Below are 21,994 nucleotides of genomic sequence, written 5' to 3' on the forward strand. Positions count from 1 at the left end.
TTCCACCATTTACACGCCCCCTGCAAGTGCTTGAAGGAGCACCCGCAGTCCAGTTCCTGATAGTCAAATTGAAGATGTCACTGTTGACGTACACCAGGATGAGGATATGGGTGTTGCTGGCGCTGAGGAGGAAATTGACAAGGAGGATTCTGATGGTGAGGTGGTTTGTTTATGTCAGGCACCCGGGGAGATACCTGTTGTCCGTGGGACGAATATGGCCATTGACATGCCTGGTCAAATTACAAAAAAAATCACCTCTTCGGTGTGGAATTATTTTAACAGAAATGCGGACAACAGGTGTCAAGCCATGTGTTGCCTTTGTCAAGCTGTAATAAGTAGGGGTAAGGACGTTAACCACCTAGGAACATCCTCCCTTATACGTCACCTGGAGCGCATTCATCAGAAGTCATTGACAAGTTTAAAAACTTTGGGTGACAGCAGAAGCAGTCCACTGACAACTAAATCCCTTCCTCTTGTAACCAAGCTCCTGCAAACCACACCACCAACTCCCTCAGTGTCAATTTCCTCATTAGACATGAAAAACAATAGTCCTGCAGGCCATGTCACTGGCAAGTCTGACGAGTTCTCTCCTGACTGGGATTCCTCCGATGCATCCTTGAGTGTAACGCCTACTGCTGCTGGCGCTGCTGTTGTTGCTGCTGGGAGTCGATCTTCATCCCAGAGGGGAAGTCGGAAGACCACTTGTACTACTTCCAGTAAGCAATTGACTGTCCAACAGTCCTTTGCGAGGAAGATGAAATATCACAGCAGTCATCCTGCTGCAAAGCGGATAACTCGGGTCTTGGCAGCTGCGGTGGTGTTAAACGTGTGTCCGGTATACACCGTTAATTCACAGGGAATTAGATAATTGTTTAAGGTACTGTGTCCCCGGTACCAAATACCATCTACGTTCCATTTCTCTAGGCAGGCAATACCGAGAATGTACACAGACGTCAGAAAAAGACTCACCAGTGTCCTAAAAAAATGCAGTTGTACCCAATGTCCACTTAACCACGGACATGTGGACAAGTGGAGCAGGGCAGACTCAGGACTATATAACTGTGACAGCCCACTGGGTAGATGTTTTGCCTCCTGCAGCAAGAACAGCAGCGGCGGCACCAGTAGCAGCATCTCGCAAACGCCAACTCGTTCCTAGGCAGGCTACACTTTGTATCACCGCTTTTCATAAGAGGCACACAGCTGACAACCTCTTACGGAAACTGAGGAACATCATCGCAGAATGGCTTACTAGAATTGGACTCTCCTTGGGATTTGTGACATCGGACAACGCCACCAATATTGTGCGTGCATTACATGTGGGCAAATTCCAGCACGTCCCATGTTTTGCACATACATTGAATTTGGTGGTGCAGAATTTTTTAAAAAACGACAGGGGCATGCAAGAGATGCTATCGGTGGCCCAAAGAATTGCAGACCACTTTCGGCATTCAGCCACCGCGTGCCGAAGACTGGAGCACCAGCAAACACTCCTGAACCTGCCCACCCATCATCTGAAGCAAGAGGTGGTAACGAGGTGGAATTCAACCCTCTATATGCTTCAGAGGATGGAGGAGCAGCAAAAGGCCATTCAAGCCTATACAGCTACCTACGATATAGGCAAAGGAGGGGGAATTAACCTGACTCAAGCGCAGTGGAGAATGATTTCAACGTTGTGCAAGGTTCTGCAACCCTTTGAACTTGCCACACGTGAAGTCAGTTCAGACACTGCCAGCCTGAGTCAGGTCATTCCCCTCATCAGACTTTTGCAGAAAAAGCTGGAGAGATTGAAGGAGGAGCTAAAACGGAGCGTTTCCGCTAGGCATGTGGGACTTGTGGATCGAGCCCTTAATTCGCTTAACCAGGATTCACGGGTGGTCAATCTGTTGAAATCAGAGCACTACATTTTGGCCACTGTGCTCGATCCTACATTTAAAACCTACGTTGTATCTCTCTTTCCAAGAAAGGGAGGGAATACCGCACAGGTTAAATAGTAAGTATAATTTAGTGATATTCTGAAACCAAAATCAAATAATTGCTAGAAAACAATGTTTTCTAATTCTATTATTGCTTGGTGGTGCACCCTGAGTCAGTATGAGAACATGAGACAGTAAAGAGAAAAGAAGACTCTTTTGTGGGCGCACTCTTAACTTTAAATAATTAGTAATTAGTCAAAATAGATTAAAATTCAAATTTATTAATGCAACAAAATTAAGATAATGAGTGGTTCGTAAAGAGAATAATGGTCAAAAGGATAATAATATATACAAGTAGCACAAAGTGCTGATACAAGATACGAACTGATTTCCGGCTGACGGAAGAGATTCTGAATAATTATAAATTAATGAGATTATAAGCAGTACGTTCTACTAATAAACAAAACACAATTTTATGTTCCCTGTCAGAATATAATTGATACAAATGATATTAGTTATTAATATACGTGATATTGTTATTACAAATAATGATGTAATCTGAATGCTGGTTATTCTGATAGGTGGTATAAGGGTGGAAAATCAGATGGCAGTGTGAATCTTCTGTCAGTGTTAGACACTGTATGCGCTGAACCAATGAGCTCTACTACACTGAGTATTCCTCAATGGTCACCCGCTTGAGTACTGACCCAGCCCAACACTGATTAGCTTCCGAGATCAGACGGCTTCGGGCGTTTCCAGTGTGGTATGATAGTAGAGGGAATAAGCAATGATTGGAAGCTCTGGAATCACTGATGAGAGTTCACGAATTCACATAGTTATTCAGGACAGATGTTAGAGATAGGAGAAATCAGATGGATCTGCTGCCAATGTTAGACAGGGACGTTGCCCTGAATCAATGGTGAGAGTCCATGAAATAAAGAAAAGAAAGAAATAAGGATGATGCTGGCTAGAATATAATCAAATGTTGTCTAAGTATAGGATGTCTCAAATAGGACAAAAGACCAAATTTTTGAAAAAGATACCAATGTAACCAGCAGAGTATATAAAGTATCCAACTTAGGGATGTAAATGAAAGGAAGCAGAAACAAATGACAAGGCAACTGTAACCAAATTATAGTAGTGTATGCTGACTAGAACAGGTCTATTGGGGTTTTGATTAAATCACTGCCAATATCATAATACTTGTACAATGACTGGAACATTGGGATATAAAGAACACTGCATGTAACTGATATTAATGTGGCTGAAAATGCTAGAAAAATAGCTTATTGCCTGGAATGCTGAGAATATACCTCATGCAAACAAAAAGAATAAGGAATTGTTCATACAAATAGGTGAGATCCACTGTATAGCCAGTGCGAGCCACTGACTGCCAATTTACACCATATAAACAAATGTGTGAAGGTGAAAAAAGAGAAAAGGACTGATATTACCCGCGCTGGGTTAAGGGGTGGAGTACCCCTTATATTGTCCTGTAGACCATCTTATTTGTATGGGTGCCGCTGGCTTTCTGAAACCCCTGGTGTCTCGGTACGTTATAGAGTACATGTGCGCCGCCGGCCTGGTAGTAACCCCGGCAGGTACGGGAAGCCGTCCGCTGCTTCCAGCAGTTCAAATGCCAGGGCGGTCAAAAGAGGCACATAGCACAGGCAGGTGTGAGCGTCCGGCGGGTGCTGGAAGCCGTCCGCTGCTTCCAGCAGTTCAGAGACGGGGAGGTTAGAAGAAGCGCATGGCACAGGCGGGTGTGAACGTCCGTGACTCCGGTCAGCCGAAAAAGAAGAAAGGGTGATGTCGGAAGACGCGTTTCACCCGTCCACCGGGCTTGATCACTTCCTGTTGTGGTCAGGATCCCAGCTGTGTTTTAAAGAGCAAATTCATCAGGATCATCCAATCAAACGGGCGTGTGTGTGTCCTATTAATTCGCTGCTGGGATCATATGATTCTAATCCTCCGGATAAATTGCAGATTACACTGAATCAATTGTTGATTAGCCGGAGAAGCCATGGTTCATATGAAAAAATAAAAGAAACAGAGGGATTTTAAAACACAACCAATTAGTAATATTATTTTATAACTATAGTTTGTAAATAATAATAGCCAAAAAACTGCAAAGCTCAGTTTGGATATGGTGATGAGAGATAATATATTTGTCACTGCAAATATATAAATGAATAAAAACCTACGTTGTATCTCTCTTTCCGGCAGACACAAGTCTGCAGAGGTGCAAAGACCTGCTGGTGAGACACTTGTCAAGTCAAGCGGAACGTGACCCGTCAACAGCTCCTCCTTCACATTCTCCCGCAACTGGGGCTGCAAGGAAAAGGCTAAGAATTCCGAGCCCACCCCCTGGCAGTGATGCAGGGCAGTCTGGAGCGAGTGCTGACATCTGGTCCGGACTGAAGGACCTGCCAACGATTACTGACATGTCGTCTACTGTCACTGCATATGATTCTGTCACCATTGAAAGAATGGTGGAGGATTATATGAGTGACCGCATCCAAGTAGGCACGTCAGACAGTCCGTATGTATACTGGCAGGAAAAAGAGGCAATTTGGAGGCCCTTGCACAAACTGGCTTTATTTTACCTAAGTTGCCCTCCCACAAGTGTGTACTCCGAAAGAGTGTTTAGTGCAGCCGGCCACCTTATCAGCAATCGGCGTACGAGGTTACTTCCAGAAAATGTGGAGAAGATGATGTTCATCAAAATGAATTATAATCAATTCCTCCATGGAGACATTCACCAGCAATTGCCTCCAGAAAGTACACAGGGACCTGAGATGGTGGATTCCAATGGGGACGAATTAATAATCTGTGAGGAGGGGGATGTACACAGTGAAAGGGGTGAGGAATCAGACGATTAGGAGGAGGTGGACATTTTGCCTCTATAGAGCCAGTTTGTGCAAGGAGAGATTGATTGATTCTTTTTTGGTGGGGGCCCAAACCAACCAGTCATTTCAGTCACAGTCGTGTGGCAGACCCTGTCGCTGAAATGATGGGTTTATTAAAGTGTGCATGTCCTGTTTATACAATATACGGTTGGGTGGGAGGGCCCAAGGACAATTCCATCTTGCACCTCTTTTTTCTTTCATTTATCTTTGCATCATGTGATGTTTGGAGCCAATTTTTTTAAGTGCCATCCTGTCTGACACTGCAGTGCCACTCCTAGATGGGCCAGGTGTTTGTGCCGGCCACTTGGGTCGCTTAGCTTAGTCACACAGCGACCTCAGTGCAAATTTTCGGACTAAAAATAATATTGTGAGGTGTGAGGTGTTCAGAATAGACTGGAAATGAGTGAAAATTGTGGTTATTGAGGTTAATAATACTATGGGATCAAAATGACCCCCAAATTCTATGATTGAAGCTATTTTTGAGGGGGTTTTGAAAAAAAAAACCCGAATCCAAAACACACCCGAATCCGACAAAAGATTTTCAGGGAGGTTTTGCCAAAACGCGTCCGAATCCAAAACACGGCCGCAGAACCGAATCCAAAACCAAAACACAAAACCCGAAAAAATGTCCTGTGCACATCTCTAATTTTTATATTGTTTGCTGGTGATTTGTAAACCGAAACATACAGTATATTAAAGGAAAGCCACCTGAAAACTGCACCTTTACAAAGTTCCACAGTGCACATCCAAGCCAGGATTCTGGATGTTTTGAATCTGTACACATCATAGTTCTTATCAGCACACCAGGTGAAGTAAGAATTCCAGACCCTATAATAGATCTGAGCAGATGTCAGCTTATGGGCTTTTAACATAATTTGAATGACCGCCTCAGAGAATCCTTTGGCTCTCAGGAGTGATGCTTCAAGAGCCACACCATCAAAGTCAATCTGGCCAAGTCTGGATAGAGACAAGGGCCCTGTATGAGGAGGTCTGGTCATTGAGGAAGTAGAAGAGGACTCTCTGTCGATAGACCCTGCAGGTCTGAGAACCAATGCTGTCTGGCCACGTAAGAGTGACTAGAAGTAGTATTCCTTCATCTTGCGAACTTCCGCAGGACCCTGGGCAGGAGTGACACTGGAGGGAACACGTAAGGCAGCCAAAAGTTCCATGGAATGGCTAGTGCGTCCACAAACACTGCTTGAGCATCCCTAGTCCTTAATCCGAAGACCGGAACTTTGTGATTGTGTCAAGACGCCATCAGGTCTACATCTGGTAGGCCTCATGTGTCCACTAGGAGTTGAAAGACTTCCAGATGAAGACTCCACTCTCCGGCATGTATGTCCTGGTGACTGAGGAAGTCAGCATCCCAGTTTAGGACACCCGGAATGAACACTGCCAATATTGCTGGCAGATGGCGTTCTGCCCATTGAAGGATTTTTGACACTTCCAACATTGCCATGTGGCTTCGAGTGCCACCTTGATGGTTGATGTATGCCACTGTGGTGGCTATGTCTGACCGTACATGAACAGGTCTGTTCTGTACCAGAGGCAGGGCCAGAGTTAATGCATTGAACACCTCCTGCAGTTCTAGAATGTTTATCGGGAGGAGGGACCCTGGAAAGAGTGTTGCTCCAACACCGCACCCCATCCCCGCAGACTGGCATCCGTCATCAGCAGGACCCAGTTGGGGATCCAGAAGGGATGGCCCCTGCTCAATTGCTGGTCCTGGAGCCAACAGGTCAGCGATTGACGAACCTTCGGAGTCAAGGTTATCATGTGAAACCCATTTGGAAAGGATTAACCGCTGCAGAGGGCAGGAATGAAATTAAGCATACTCTACCATGTCAAATGCCGACACCATCAGACAAAGTACTTGCATTGCCGAGTGTATCAACACTCTGGGGCAACAGAGGAAGCATCTTATCCTGTCCTGAAGCTTCAGGACTTTCTCCGGAATCCTCATCATCAGTGATTTGTAGGATTTGCTTAATAGCAACCACTAGAGCAGGGACATCAACTTGCAATGTAGAATCCTCTCTATTTCTTAAAAAGGAAGCGCTTGTAAAATAGTATAGAATGCTCATACTTATAAAAAAAAATGGGGTTAATTATTATAATGTGTACAGCTCTTTTAAGGAATTATTCAGATTGGAGGTATTCTGTATTTTTACAGAGTGTGGAGGGTTCTGTTGTAATGTCCAGGTAAGTTGGTGCTTTACTTTGCACTTGGTCCAGAATCTGTCCCCACCGTCCCTACCTTCCGTGAGCCACTGACCGCGGCTCACTGTTGGTTTCCCAGCTCTGGTCCCCATCCTGCGGCTGTCGGTGTCTGTTGGCGCTTGGCAATGATGTCACTTCTGCATCTCCTTCCCCCATCTGATACTCTTTCCAACGCATTTCGGGCTCAGAGGCCCTTTGTCTAGGATAGAGTTAGTTCCTGGTGGTCTCCTTTTATAGAAAAAAGAATCCTCGTCAGAAACACCTGATTCGGCGTCTGACAGGACAGTATGTTCCCCCTCCTCTACAGATGAAACATCTGATAGATTTGTGGATTGTGAGGAGGAAGCAGCCCACTTAGATGACCCAGAGACATGGGATTGACCTGGGTTAGATTTTTATCTGACCAAATTAATGAGTCAACTGCTGCAACTGGTTAGACAGGTTGTCCGCCCAAGGCGGATTGATCATAGGCACTATTTGAGGCTGTAAGGGTACAGGTGGTCCCATAGGAGGCGTTAGGCGTTCCACTAGAGTAACCAGTCGATTTGAGAACGCGGTCCAGGGTAGCTATTGATTGGTTACAGGAGCCGCTGACTTACTAGGGGGTGTATGGCACATAGTACACAGACCATCATACACAGCTTCCCCCTCTAGTAAATCCTTGGCAAATGCTCTGCATGATGCAGGAGCGTCCACAGACTTACTGCCCTTTCTGTTAGACATTGTACAGAAATGCAACACAGAGCGGTTTAGTACGATGAAGCCAGACAGAGTATAATACCTGTGAATAAATCCGATAGTATGTGACTGAGTCCCCAGTACACAACACCTGCGAATAAATCCAGTATTATGTGACTGAGCACACAGTAGAATACACGTTATAGGTAAAAACTATGACACACTACATAAACGACCCTTACGCACCTAGTCCTTTAGGGTACATAATATAGTGATAGATCTCTGGGAAACAATGAAAGTGAAACCTCACAGCAGATACAGGCACACAGTCATATTAGCAATGCAGATAATTATTATATTACAATAAAATTGCACTGAACTAATATATGCACACATATATATATATTTATATATATTTCTACTTACATGGAGTGACATTATCGGATCACTTCAGAGACAAAAAAATCCCACGTGGTTTCAGGATTAGGAACATGCCCACAATAGGCCGTCCCAATTCTGACTTTTGCCGTAGATGGGTAGCAGTCCTCAATAAAGCATCTTTTGACCTGATCCTCCTCGTTATCGAGGAGTCGACTAGGGAACTTAATATAGTAAGGGACAAAATTAAAACTCTTGAATCTACATCTATGCCGATATTAACAACTGTGGATAATGGCGAATGGCTCATCAAGCTTTCCTCACCGATCTCATTAAATTTAAGTCTAACAAGCTCTCTACTGTTACACGTGATTATGAGGAAAACAAGGTTTACACCTGGGCCACCAACCCCTCAGCAGGAACCCGACGCTTCCGACCTCGTCAACAACGAGGACAAAGAAGATTTCCATTGGAGACAGATATATCCAGTGGAACATCACAGAGTGATTTGGATACTGCTTCAACTAGCAGAAAGAAACCCACCAAACACATCCCTTTAGGGATCCACACGCGGGCCCAGAGAGATACAGGAGGAGAAACAGAACCAGACGAGGAGGTCAATGCCAAAGACAAAGCAAAAAAGAACACCAAAAACAAGAAATGATTCATAATCTATCCTCTAGGACCTTGACCACATCTGAGATCAAAGTCCTACAACGCGGCCTTAATTTTGTACCCACCAATCAGTTTGATGGTCTCAGAAGCCGCATAGACCTCACACATTTTAATAGGCAATTGCGCCTCAAGGAACATTTCGGAAAAGCACCTATATCAAATGAGGTTGACCGAAGGTGCCCTATACGCCCAAAATCATATTTTGACCCAATATCTACCAATGCCACCATTCAGGTCTTTACTAAGACTTTACTGGGAGACATTAAACTACTGGAAAAGAATCCCCCCAAAGCTCGTTATAACCTCTCTGGAGAGGAATCTAATGCCCTTAAAGATCTGGCTACATATACAGATATCACAATCCGCCCTGCCGATAAGGGGGGCGGTATTGTGATACAAGATTTAAGTGATTACAAGCTAGAGGCTTATCGGCACCTCGACGACCCTTTGGTCTATACTAAACTTAACAAAGATCCTACTGAAATATTTCTCCAGCAGCTTCAGGATTTGTTGACAACTGCATATGACAACGGCATTATTGATTCAGACACCAAGAGGGCCTTACTTAATACTACACCTATTGTCCCATTGTTCAATCTCATTCCTAAACTGCATAAAAATAGGCTTAATCCCCCTGGACGTCCGATCATTTCGGCACGCAATTCCCTGCTGCACAATGTATCTCGATACATTGATTTTTATATGCAGCCGGTCGTGCAGAATCAGGCCCATTACCTCAAGGACACCAGCATGTTCCTGGAAAAACTCAGGAACCTAGGTAACCTTCCTCCCTCATTTTGGCTCTGTACATGTGATGTCAGTAGCCTATACACAAATATTCCACATGACAGGGGACTACAGGCTGTTCAAACGCTTATTTCCAATAATCCCCACTATGAAGGTCCAGATATATCTTTTTTTCTCTCACTATTGGAACTGACTCTGACAAAAAAATTATTTTTTGTTTAACAACGAGGTCTACTTGCAGGAACTCGGTTGCGCTATGGGTTCTGCGGCCGCTCCGGTGTACACCAATGCATTCATGTTCACCGTAGAACAGTACCTGTTCTTTGATGTAGATGAGTATAGGAGCAAGATAGCCTTCTATACTCGCTACATCGACGATATCTTTATGATATGGACGGGATCTAAACAAGAATTTATTTCCATGATGGGGGAAGTAAACATACGGGACGCAAACATCAAATTTACATTTGAGATCCAGGAACATAATATACATTTCCTCGACGTCAATGTTAGTCATGACAACAAAATATTGCATACCTCTTTATATAGTAAGCCAACCGACTGCAATAATTTATTGTCATCATCTAGTCACCACCCAACCTCACTCAAGAAGGGACTCCCGTACTCACAGTTCTTTAGAGTTTGACGGATTTGCAGCAACCAAGAGGATGAATTACAGCAAATGAACATCATGACAAAAAAATTCTTACAAAGGGGATACCCTAATTCCCTCTTAATCAGAGCAAGACAGCGAGCAATGGAAGCGCCTAAAATTGGCAACACCATCACAGAAAAAAACACTAAAACCACTCAGTCCATTGTATATATCAACAACTTTTCTACAGCCACTAACCATCTGATCTCACGTACGAAAAGATTCTGGCCGATGGTACAAAATGACCAAGATCTGCCTGCTCTCAAGGGGACCCCGTTATTACCTTGTTATACACGGGGACGTAATATCAAGGACCAAATAGTCCACACAGATATTTCCAACTTCAAGTCGAACACAGCCCCGCATTTTTTGAGCAAGAAACCAGGCAATTACAAATGCCTTGGGTGTACAACATGCCTCTATTTAGAAACCGGGGATACCATCCTACACCCGCATTCTGGTGAAAGAATTAAAATCAATAAGGTTCTAACCTGTACATCCAAATATGTAATATACTGCATCCGCTGCCCCTGCGACTTACTATACATTGGAAAAACCACCTGTCAGTTCCGATAAAGAATGGCACAGCATAGAAGTGCCATTAAACTCATATTAGAGGGAAAACAAATAGATCAACCAGTGGCCAAGCACTTTAAGTCGGCCAGACACACGTTGTCTGCCCTGCGCTATAAAATGCTTGACCAAATTACTGAGACTAAATGGGGGGGTGACAGAGCAAGAGCTCTGCTCCAGCTAGAAGCACGCTGGATATATCGTCTGAACACTGTAGCTCCCCATGGACTAAATGAATTAATGACTCTCAACTGCTTTATTTAATCAGTAGTAGTACTTTTATTGCTTGCAATATATATTTTCTATTATAGATTATTTCTTTTGTGCAGCCTAAACATTAATGATGTACAACTACTTTCTAACACACAGCCGCCAAATTTGAGATAACTATGGTTCTATTATGCCTTTGTTTCCTGTTGTTAGGGTAACCTTGGTAACGGGCTCTATCCTGTCTCACTCTCTACATGTCACACGTCTATCTTTGGGAGGAACGGAATTGATGACGTGATGGCAATTTCCGGCGGCCGTCTGGCCAACACGCTAGCACGGTGTTATCTGTATCTATAAAGGTATGTTTCACATGTATGTATTTTATGCCTGACGACGATTCTTATTAAATCGAAACGTAGCTCTATCTGGTTTCCAGTATATGATTGATTCAAAGTCCTATGAGTGCCGCCTACCGACCGCTATATATCGCATTTGCATTCTGCATTGGAGGGCACCGGGCACCATATACATCCCGTAATAAGGAGTGCCGAACATCCTTCTATTCTATATATATATATAATACACAGGTTGAGTATCCCTTATCCAAAATTCCAGAACACACATTTTTGGTTCCCCTACTGAGATAATGATACATATATATATGTATATTATATTATATATCTATATGATATATTTATATGTACACATAATATATAATATATATGTCATTATCTCAGTAGGGGACCCAAAAATGTGTGATTTAGAATTTTGGATAGGGGATACTCAATATAAATTTTATATATATATATATAAAACACAGCGCGGTCCTAGACAGGAGGTATATATCCGAATACTCATACAATATATTCTGTAATCAGTACACTTTTTCTTAACTAACGCTGTCTGTATGAAGACATGTAGAATATGCATGTGTTTGTAACGTCAGAGCGCTGTATACAGGCGGCTTTATAAGGGAGACCTTGCCCTGCAGTCCCGGAGACCAGCCACAGCTATACCTAAGATGGCGCCGATTGACTCAGTCTGGGAGTGAGGGAGAGTGTGAGGAAGCTCCAGGGCGGCAAAATCTGCAATAGATGTCGCCCTGGGCCGGGAAGGAGCTACAGGTCAACGCCGACTCCCCTATGCTGCGCCTCACCGCCGGTACTACGGAGCCTTATTAACAGCGGCATTAGTTCACCCAACCTGTACTCCTATGTCCTGGCGGATATAGTGGGGTCCCTGCTCTGTGACAGTGTCCACGCCAGCGTCGCAGTCCGTCTCCCTAGACATGCGATTGGAACACAATGTAATAGCGGGTCCCGCCTGGGGGACCCTTTTACCTCCTCCCCGTAGCAGCCACGCAAACCAGGAGAGCGTCTGCGACCGTGTGCCTAAAGCCAGAGAGTCTCCACCGCAAGTACCTGGGAACAGGCCGAGGGACTATGCAACGCTGTTTGGGAGATGATGGAGCTGCAGCGCTGAAGTGTCACCATGACCTACAGTGCTGACAGCCCAGCTTTGAAATTATTTTCTGTTAGAAAAAGCTTTTTCAGGGCTGCCCAGTGCAGCCCTCTTGTTATGATGACCTGCTGCTGCAGCACCAACTGAAAAACTGAGCTCACAGTGCCTAGAGGCAGGGTTAAAGAGGGGGACCCAAAGCATCCTGGGACAGCCTAAAGCTTTAGCCTGTTGGTGCCTCTGAATCAAGATCCACTCTACACCCGGTGTTTTCTCTGTGGAACACGGTGTACCCTGCCTCAGAAAACAAACTTATAAACAGTTTTATGGGGGGGGGTTTGAGGTGCTGCCTGGAGGCCCTGGCCTGTCAGGATGGCAGCAGAAAGCCCTCGCGGCTTTTACAACTGGGCATGGATATGCTCCCACATGCTTGCCTACACCCCCTAGTACAACGACCCAGCAGATGTGTTGGTAATGATGCGTATGCACTAATAAAACAATCACAACCATAATTTAGTCATATCGATGGATCCTAGTGCAGAACAAATATTTGTTAAAGCTTTATATTGTTTATTACTAATCTAATCATATTTGTGTCTTGTACCATGATATTATCCAGTGCTTTCCAGAAAATAACAGAACCTCTCCAAGTACCATGGGAGTTTTCAGTCTATATTCTCTACCACACATGTAAATGCATGCTGTGCATCATGGGAGATGATGTCATGCCGAGGTGACTCACTTCCTGTTTGTCTCCTGTTACTTCCACTTGGTGTTTGGATCATGCTGAGTAAAGACCTGTATCACACTCATGCTGCAAGTGTCGTCCTGATTTTGTTATTACACATCTACATTGTGTCAGAACTGGGATACCATGGCACAAGGTCTCAGGAGAATAGATCCGCTGATATTTGATGAAAAACGTGTCTGACAACTGGCTGAGGTTTAAAATGGAATGCCACATATACTCCATAGCAGGCCTTTCAGATAAATAAAAAAAAGTCCAGGCATTCATGCTGCTGATCCTCGCAGGCACCGGTGCTGTGGACAAATCAGATGCTTTTGTATACGCTGACGGAGAAGATAGGGAGGATACTGACATTCTAATTGCAAAGTTTGAAGAGATCTGCATGCCAGTAAGGAATGTAATTATGGACAGGCATGTTTTCAACAGCACAAACCAAAAGGGTGATGACACTATACAGTCCTACATCTCCGCGCTAAAACTGCTGCAGAGAAGTGCAATTTTGGTATCCTCACAGAGGAGCTCATCCGTGACAGAATCATTTGCGGCATATGCAACGACAAGGTATGTGCACAGCTGCTACGGGAGAAGGGCCTTACTTTAGAAACTGCCATAAATATCTGTATGTTAACTGAGCAGTCTGAAAAGGGCACAAGGGAACTAAGAAAGGACCCTGAGGTGTGTGTCATGGCGGTCGTTTCCGCGCTGATCCTCCACATGTTGGAACTGCGCGGCACATCACCCTCCTGACAAACCAAGCTGCCCCGCATATGATAAACGATGTAATGTTTGTGGCAAATGGAATCATTTTGCAAGGTGCTGCCGCTCCAAAGATCAAACTTCCATAAAGCGACAGTCTGAGTCGCGCTATAGCCGCTCTCCCCGGCGGATTAACCTGGTTTAAACAGAGCCAGCGTGTGAATCGGTTTGCATGACAGTTTGTGATAGTGTAGACCACTTGGATTAAAAGGGCGAAATATTTATCCAACTGAGAACAAAGCATACGAACAAGGTGGACATAGTCAAAATAGACTCAGGAGCGAAGTGCAATGTCATATCCTACAAACAACTATGTGAAATAGATCCAACTGCACAGATAAACCCACGAGACAAGATCAACTTGATAGCCTATGGTGGATAGGTCATCACCACACTGGGTACAACAAAGCTAAAGTTTACCCGTGCTGATATGCTATTCCACATTGTGGATCAAAAGGTTAAACGACTGCTAGGCCTCCCTGACAGTATGAAGCTAGGCCTTCTCAAATTGGGGCCTGAGGTACACACAATACAGATGACCGTCCCAGAGATAAAAGACTTTCAGGATTTGATTGCAGTACACTTGGCAAGCTTCCTGTTGTGTACCTACTGTCTGTCCCTCCCGGAGGGTTCCTATCGCAATGAAAGACAAAATCATTAAAGAGATCCACAGAATGACTCAATTGGGTGTCATTGCCCCCCTAGAGGAAGCAACACAGTGGTGGCCGCATCAAAAAAGGATGGGACTGTACGTCTTTGTATTGATCCAGTACACTTGAACAAAGCACTGCTGCATCCATATCACCCTCTCCGCACCATCGAGCAAGGGATTGCTGACATGCCAGGTGCCACAGTTTTCAGTACCCTGGATGCAAAGTGCGGATTCTGGCAAATCACTTTGGACAGAGCTTCGTCCCTGCTCACCGCTTTTCATGACCCCGATAGGGCAGTATGTCTTCCTTCGCATGCCCTATGGAATCACTACGGGCAGTGAGGTCTTCCAGTGTTGCATGGAGCAACTGTTTGTAGGCTATCCCTGTGAAATCATCGTCGATGACATCCTGGTGTGGGGCAGCGCCAAGGAAGAACACGACCAGCGACTGCACCAGGTACTTGAACGGGCCCGTGCTTTGAACCTCAAGCTCAACCCAGCCAAATGCAAGTTTAGAGTTACAGAAGTGGTGTACGTGGGCCACATGCTCACTAGTCAAGGCGTCAAATTCAGATCCGAATAAAATCACTGCCATCCAGCAAATGCCGCTTCAGGCACTGCAACGCTTCCTGGGGATGACCAACTTCCTGTCTAAATTTGTTCTGCAATACAGTGAAACCACGGCACCTTTGCGGCAGCTACTCCACCAGGACTCAGAATGGTGCTGGCTGGATGCACACACTGCTGCTGTTGATCGATTGAAGCCAATGCTGACAAGTCCACCGGTCCTGCAATACTTCAACGTGCATGATCTGGTAGTCCTCTCTGCCGATGCTTCACAGCGTGGTCTAGGGGTTGTGTGCTTCCAACACCGCAGACCGGTGGCTTTTGCTTCCAGGGCTCTCACTGACACTGAAACAAGGTATGCACAAATTGAGAAAGAACTGTTGGCACTGGTGTTCGCCTGCAACCGTTTCCATGACTTCATCTATGGCCGTCCTGTCATGGTGGAAACCGACCATCAGCCTCTCATCACCATACTGAAGAAGCCCATCCACTCTGTTTCTTCCCGTATTCACGGTATGATGCTCAAGCTGCAGTGGTACAACCTGGATGTCATATATAAGCGAGGCAAAGAAATGTACGTTGCTGATGCTCTGTCTCGAGCCTTCCTTTCGACTACTGACATGAATGATGCTGAGGATGACTATGAGGTCATGGCTGTGGATGGAGGTGCTCCCTACCAAGCGGCTGGAAGAACTGCGTGCTGCTACATTTGCGGATGATCTTTGCCAGCGTCTCTCTGCTGTATTTCTCAACGGCTGGCCATCCTCTTCCAAGTAACTGCCGCACTGCCTTCGCTCCTTCTACTGTATGAGAGAGGAGCTGTGTCTGATGGTGTTATCCTGCGGGATCATCGCTTTGTGATTCCGGCGGCCCTTCAGACGTTCTACACCCAGCAGATGAATCAGGGCCATCCCGGCCTGGAGGCTACCAAGCGTAGGGCGCGTGAAACCATGTTCTGGCCCTCCATGAACGGTGACATTGACCGTGCTGTCTCGTTTTGTGCACCCTGCAATGCCTTGCGACCACACCTGCCACAGGAGCCCATGCTGCTCCATGACATTCCTGATCATCCGTAGTCCATTCTTGCGGCTGATCTATTCGTATGGAGGGGGAAGGAGTACCTGGTACTAGTTGGTACTACGGGCAGTGAGGTCTTCCAGTGTTGCATGGAGCAACTGTTTGTAGGCTATCCCTGTGAAATCATCGTCGATGACATCCTGGTGTGGGGCAGCGCCAAGGAAGAACACGACCAGCGACTGCACCAGGTACTTGAACGGGCCCGTGCTTTGAACCTCAAGCTCAACCCAGCCAAATGCAAGTTTAGAGTTACAGAAGTGGTGTACGTGGGCCACATGCTCACTAGTCAAGGCGTCAAATTCAGATCCGAATAAAATCACTGCCATCCAGCAAATGCCGCTTCAGGCACTGCAACGCTTCCTGGGGATGACCAACTTCCTGTCTAAATTTGTTCTGCAATACAGTGAAACCACGGCACCTTTGCGGCAGCTACTCCACCAGGACTCAGAATGGTGCTGGCTGGATGCACACACTGCTGCTGTTGATCGATTGAAGCCAATGCTGACAAGTCCACCGGTCCTGCAATACTTCAACGTGCATGATCTGGTAGTCCTCTCTGCCGATGCTTCACAGCGTGGTCTAGGGGTTGTGTGCTTCCAACACCGCAGACCGGTGGCTTTTGCTTCCAGGGCTCTCACTGACACTGAAACAAGGTATGCACAAATTGAGAAAGAACTGTTGGCACTGGTGTTCGCCTGCAACCGTTTCCATGACTTCATCTATGGCCGTCCTGTCATGGTGGAAACCGACCATCAGCCTCTCATCACCATACTGAAGAAGCCCATCCACTCTGTTTCTTCCCGTATTCACGGTATGATGCTCAAGCTGCAGTGGTACAACCTGGATGTCATATATAAGCGAGGCAAAGAAATGTACGTTGCTGATGCTCTGTCTCGAGCCTTCCTTTCGACTACTGACATGAATGATGCTGAGGATGACTATGAGGTCATGGCTGTGGATGGAGGTGCTCCCTACCAAGCGGCTGGAAGAACTGCGTGCTGCTACATTTGCGGATGATCTTTGCCAGCGTCTCTCTGCTGTATTTCTCAACGGCTGGCCATCCTCTTCCAAGTAACTGCCGCACTGCCTTCGCTCCTTCTACTGTATGAGAGAGGAGCTGTGTCTGATGGTGTTATCCTGCGGGATCATCGCTTTGTGATTCCGGCGGCCCTTCAGACGTTCTACACCCAGCAGATGAATCAGGGCCATCCCGGCCTGGAGGCTACCAAGTGTAGGGCGCGTGAAACCATGTTCTGGCCCTCCATGAACGGTGACATTGACCGTGCTGTCTCGTTTTGTGCACCCTGCAATGCCTTGCGACCACACCTGCCACAGGAGCCCATGCTGCTCCATGACATTCCTGATCATCCGTAGTCCATTCTTGCGGCTGATCTATTCGTATGGAGGGGGAAGGAGTACCTGGTACTAGTTGACTTCTATTCAGGGTGGTTCGAGATAAACTACTTGCCCAGCACCACAAGTCACATGGTCATTGCAAAGCTGAAGAGACACTTTGCAGCACATGGCACCCCACAGCAGCTAATCACTGATAATGCCATGCAATTCAAGAGTAGAGCATTCAAGGACTTTGCGAATACATGGGACTTCCAGCATATCACTAATAGTTCACACTACCCACAGTCAAATGGATTGGCAGAGCGTGCAGTCCGCTCTGCAAAGCACCTAATGGAGAAGTGTGCACGAGATGGATCGGACATATACTTGGCACTGTTAAACTTGAGAAACACGCCCCGAGATGGACTTCCATCCCCTGCACAGTGCCTATTAGCACGGCGCACCCGCACAGGCATCCCAATGGCAAAGCAGCTCCTGCAACCCAGAGTAGAGCCACAGGTACGAGTGAACATCAGCAAGCGCAGAATGGCTGCCAAAGCTTCTTATGACAGATCAGCATACCGCCTGCCACCACTGTCTTCAGGCCAGCCTGTTCGCATGCAAACCGAGCAAGGATTTGACAGAATGGCAGTGGTTTATCATCCTGCAGGTCGTCCAAATAGCTATGTGGTACAGTCTGATAATGCTCTCTATGAATGCAACTGCCGCCATCTGTTAAGTGTAACTGAAGAAATCTCTACACAGCCTGACTCATCCATTTCTACCACAGCTGCAACCAATGTCAGTGATGATTCGCGTTGCATGGACAGTCCTTCCTCAGAGACCACTTCTGAAGTAATAGAGCCCTCTGGTGTCACAGCGTACATGCCTATAGGTTCCCAGTGTACCATTACCAGATCGGGACGTGTGTCCAAACCCAACCCAAAGTTCCAAGACTTTATTGTATAATGTCTTTTCTTTTGTGCCCGCCTAACATTGTCACATTGTTGCATTTGTTTCATCTTTGTTCTGCATCCTTCCAGTTTGAAAGGGGGGATGTAAATGCATGCTGTGCATCATGGGAGATGATGTCATGCCGAGGTGACTCACTTCCTGTTTGTCTCCTGTTACTTCCACTTGGTGTTTTGCACATGTTGAGCAAAGACCTGTATTACACTGATGCTGCAAGTGTCGTCCTGATTTTGTTGATACACATCTACAACACAAACACGAGATGTAGTTATGTGACCGGCGGTCAGGAAACCGACCATAACCTCCCCCTACATCCCGCCACCTCACAATCCCGATGGTCGGCATGCCGACCAACAGGGAGTATTCCCACTCGTGGGTGTCCACGACACCCATAGAGTAGGAACAGAACCCGTGGCGACTGTAGGCTGCACTCGCCACTCCCCGCCGGGATTCCACTGCCGGGATCCCGGTGTCGGTATGCTGACCGCCGCTCACGCATACCACACCCCACAAACACAGTAGGGTCTATTTTTGTCAGTAGCCCATTTCCCTTCCAATATGTTTTATAACTATGGGAGGAAACCAGAGCTAGCAAGTAAAATGCTCACATACAAAGGGAGAACAAACAAACTCAATAAAGAAATTGCGCCAGGTGGAAAAGAACACATGGCACCAGTTCTGTCAGATACCAATGCAAACCACTCGCCCACTGCCATTCGATTAGTACTTTTGAATAATGTGGTTAGACAATGACTAAGTTGTGTGTATGAAGATGTGGGTTGACCTGACAAAGGACCTGGCTATTTGGCCCAAGTGCTGAATAGCCATAAGTATTATGATTGACTGATTGGATTGAACTGTAAGGTGATAAAACACTAAAAAACAGTTCTCTCATAGAATAAAATCCTTTTATTTTCTCGAGTACAGTGCACATGTAGAACAGTACATTTTTGTAATTTTATCCTCAGCTCAAATTAGAGAAAGTTTGTATAAGGTTCCCTATGTGTATCATTAGCACTACCCATATAAGGCAGGAGACAAATGCGAGGTGTGGATGGATTGTAAACAAACTAACAAGAAAGGTTTCTCCGTGTGGTTTGATGCAGGGAAAGGTGTGACTTTTATTCTTATTACTATTAAATTGCCTATGCGTTATATTTGGGAAGCAATCAGTACAGTGAGCATACAAGTAGATTTCATCACATACTGTATATAATTATAATCTGTATATTGTGTGGAAAGAGCGTTTGTGATTAAAGCTAATAAAAGCAGTGCTGCTTATACAGATAATTTACTGCTGAGGGAGGTACCTCTGAAATAGATTTATGGCTGTTTGATGCCATGGGAAGGACGTCTGCAGCAATTTACAATCCTGTGTGTTGTATGCTTATATTCGAGTCATGCAATTGCGGTTTTCTCATTTATTTGATCACATTGTGAAATCATAGGAAAACTCATCAGATTATTTATGTGCATTTCAGTTGTGAGCGCTACGTTCTCAAATTGTCAGATTTTCCAGAAGCAATGGAGAGAATACATGACACATCGATAGCACATGGAAAACTACAAATTAATTTACAAGAGGGCTAAGAGTTTTCTTGTAGTAATAAGAATTAATTATGGACGGGGCTGTGATTGCAGGGGTACTATGTTACATATATGGTGGCACACCCGGGGCAAGGCAGCAATTTGGCGCCCCTCCCCCACACATACACTAAATAAAAAAATAAAAATATAATAAAATAAATAAAAAATAAATAAAATAAAATGTAATTAAAAAAAGAGAAAAGAAAGAAAGAAAAGGAATAACTTATTTCAATACAGGGAGCATCATAGTTGTGATGCAACGCATTACAGTGATGATGCTTTGTAGCCAAACAGATTAAATCATAGAATTTGGGGGTCATTTTCATCCCATAGTATTATTAACCTCAATAACCATAATTTCCACTCATTTGCAGTCTATTCTGAACACCTCACACCTCACAATATTATTTTTAGTCCTACAATTTGCACCGAGGTTGCTGGATGGCGAAGCTAAGCGACCCAAGTGGCCGGCACAAACACCTGGCCCATCTAGGAGTGGCACTGCAGTGTCAGACAGGATGGCACTTCAAAAAAATAGTCCCCAAACAGCACATGATGCAAAGAAAAAAGAGGTGCAATGAGGTAGCTGTGTGACTAAGCTAAGCGACCCAAGTGGCCGACACAAATACCTGGCCCATCTAGGAGTGGCACTGCAGTGTCAGACAGGATGGCAGATTTAAAAAATAGTCCCCAAACAGCACAGGATGCAAAGAAAAAAAGAGGTGCAATGAGTTAGCTGTGTGACTAAGCTAAGCGACCCAAGTGGCCGACACAAACACCTGGCCCATCTAGGAGTGGCACTGCAGTGTCAGACAGGATGGCAGATTTAAAAAATAGTCCCCAAACAGCACATGATGCAAAGAAAAAAAGAGGTGCAATGAGGTAGCTGTGTGACTAAGCTAAGCGACCCAAGTGGCCGACACAAACACCTGGCCCATCTAGGAGTGGCACTGCAGTTTTCTAGCGAGAGGATGAGTGCTTCCATCCTCATGTGAATCTGAACCACTAGCCATGAACATAGGCCAGGGCCTCAGCCGTTCCTTGCCACTCTGTGTCGTAAATGGCATATTGGCAAGTTTACGCTTCTCCTCAGACGCTTTTAATTTTGATTTTTGGGTCATTTTACTGAACTTTTGTAGTATACTTGACGACACAGAGGTAGAGCAGTGGACTACTGTACCATACTGCTATATATTATATACTGGTGGTCAGCAAAATTCTGCACTGTCCTCCTACTATATATACTGCGCTATATATACTGCGCACAACAACTAAAATGCACCACAGGTATGGATGGATAGTAAGAATGCCAAATTGCTTTCTCACAAATATTTAAAATGCCTGCTCTAATATATATTGTAAACGCCTGCACATCTTATTACCATATCCCATGAATGTGCGCTATACATCGCAAAACACTGCATCCCATAAGAGAAAACAATACACCCACACATTATCTGAGTTCCAAAGCTCATTAATGTATATATTTGTTATTAAAAGGATATGGATTTAATATATATTACAAAGTACAGTATACCTATAGTTACATGATTACAACTCACACAGTAAGCAGCTAATACATATAGTTACATACAGTTACATGCCATTACATACAGTTTCAGTTACAGGCCAGCGATACAATTACCATTCCCTCCAATGCATCTTATGTCTCTCTCTCTTTGTAAATAAATACAGGAACTGATCTGGCAGCAAGTCCATCATCCTCTGAGACCAAAAAGCCACTGAGCTCCTGTGTGATCAATAAGTGTTATCTAGTTTTTGGGGGAGGGATTCACGATGAGTCACCAGTCCCTTTGTATATGCTAATCAGGTTCAGCCTTGAAAACATCCAAAGGGCTGGCCTGAGTTTCCTGTTCATTACCT

At 45.2% G+C, this 21,994-nt stretch overlaps 1 pseudogene; it reads right to left on the reverse strand.

The window, feature by feature from the left end:
* Positions 1 to 2,571: 2,571 nt before the first annotated feature.
* Positions 2,572 to 2,690, reverse strand: LOC134981672 (5S ribosomal RNA; annotated as a pseudogene).
* Between the last annotated feature and the right edge of the window lie 19,304 nt (positions 2,691 to 21,994).

This window comes from Pseudophryne corroboree, chromosome 12, assembly GCF_028390025.1.
Source record: "Pseudophryne corroboree isolate aPseCor3 chromosome 12, aPseCor3.hap2, whole genome shotgun sequence".
Lineage (NCBI taxonomy): Eukaryota > Metazoa > Chordata > Amphibia > Anura > Myobatrachidae > Pseudophryne > Pseudophryne corroboree.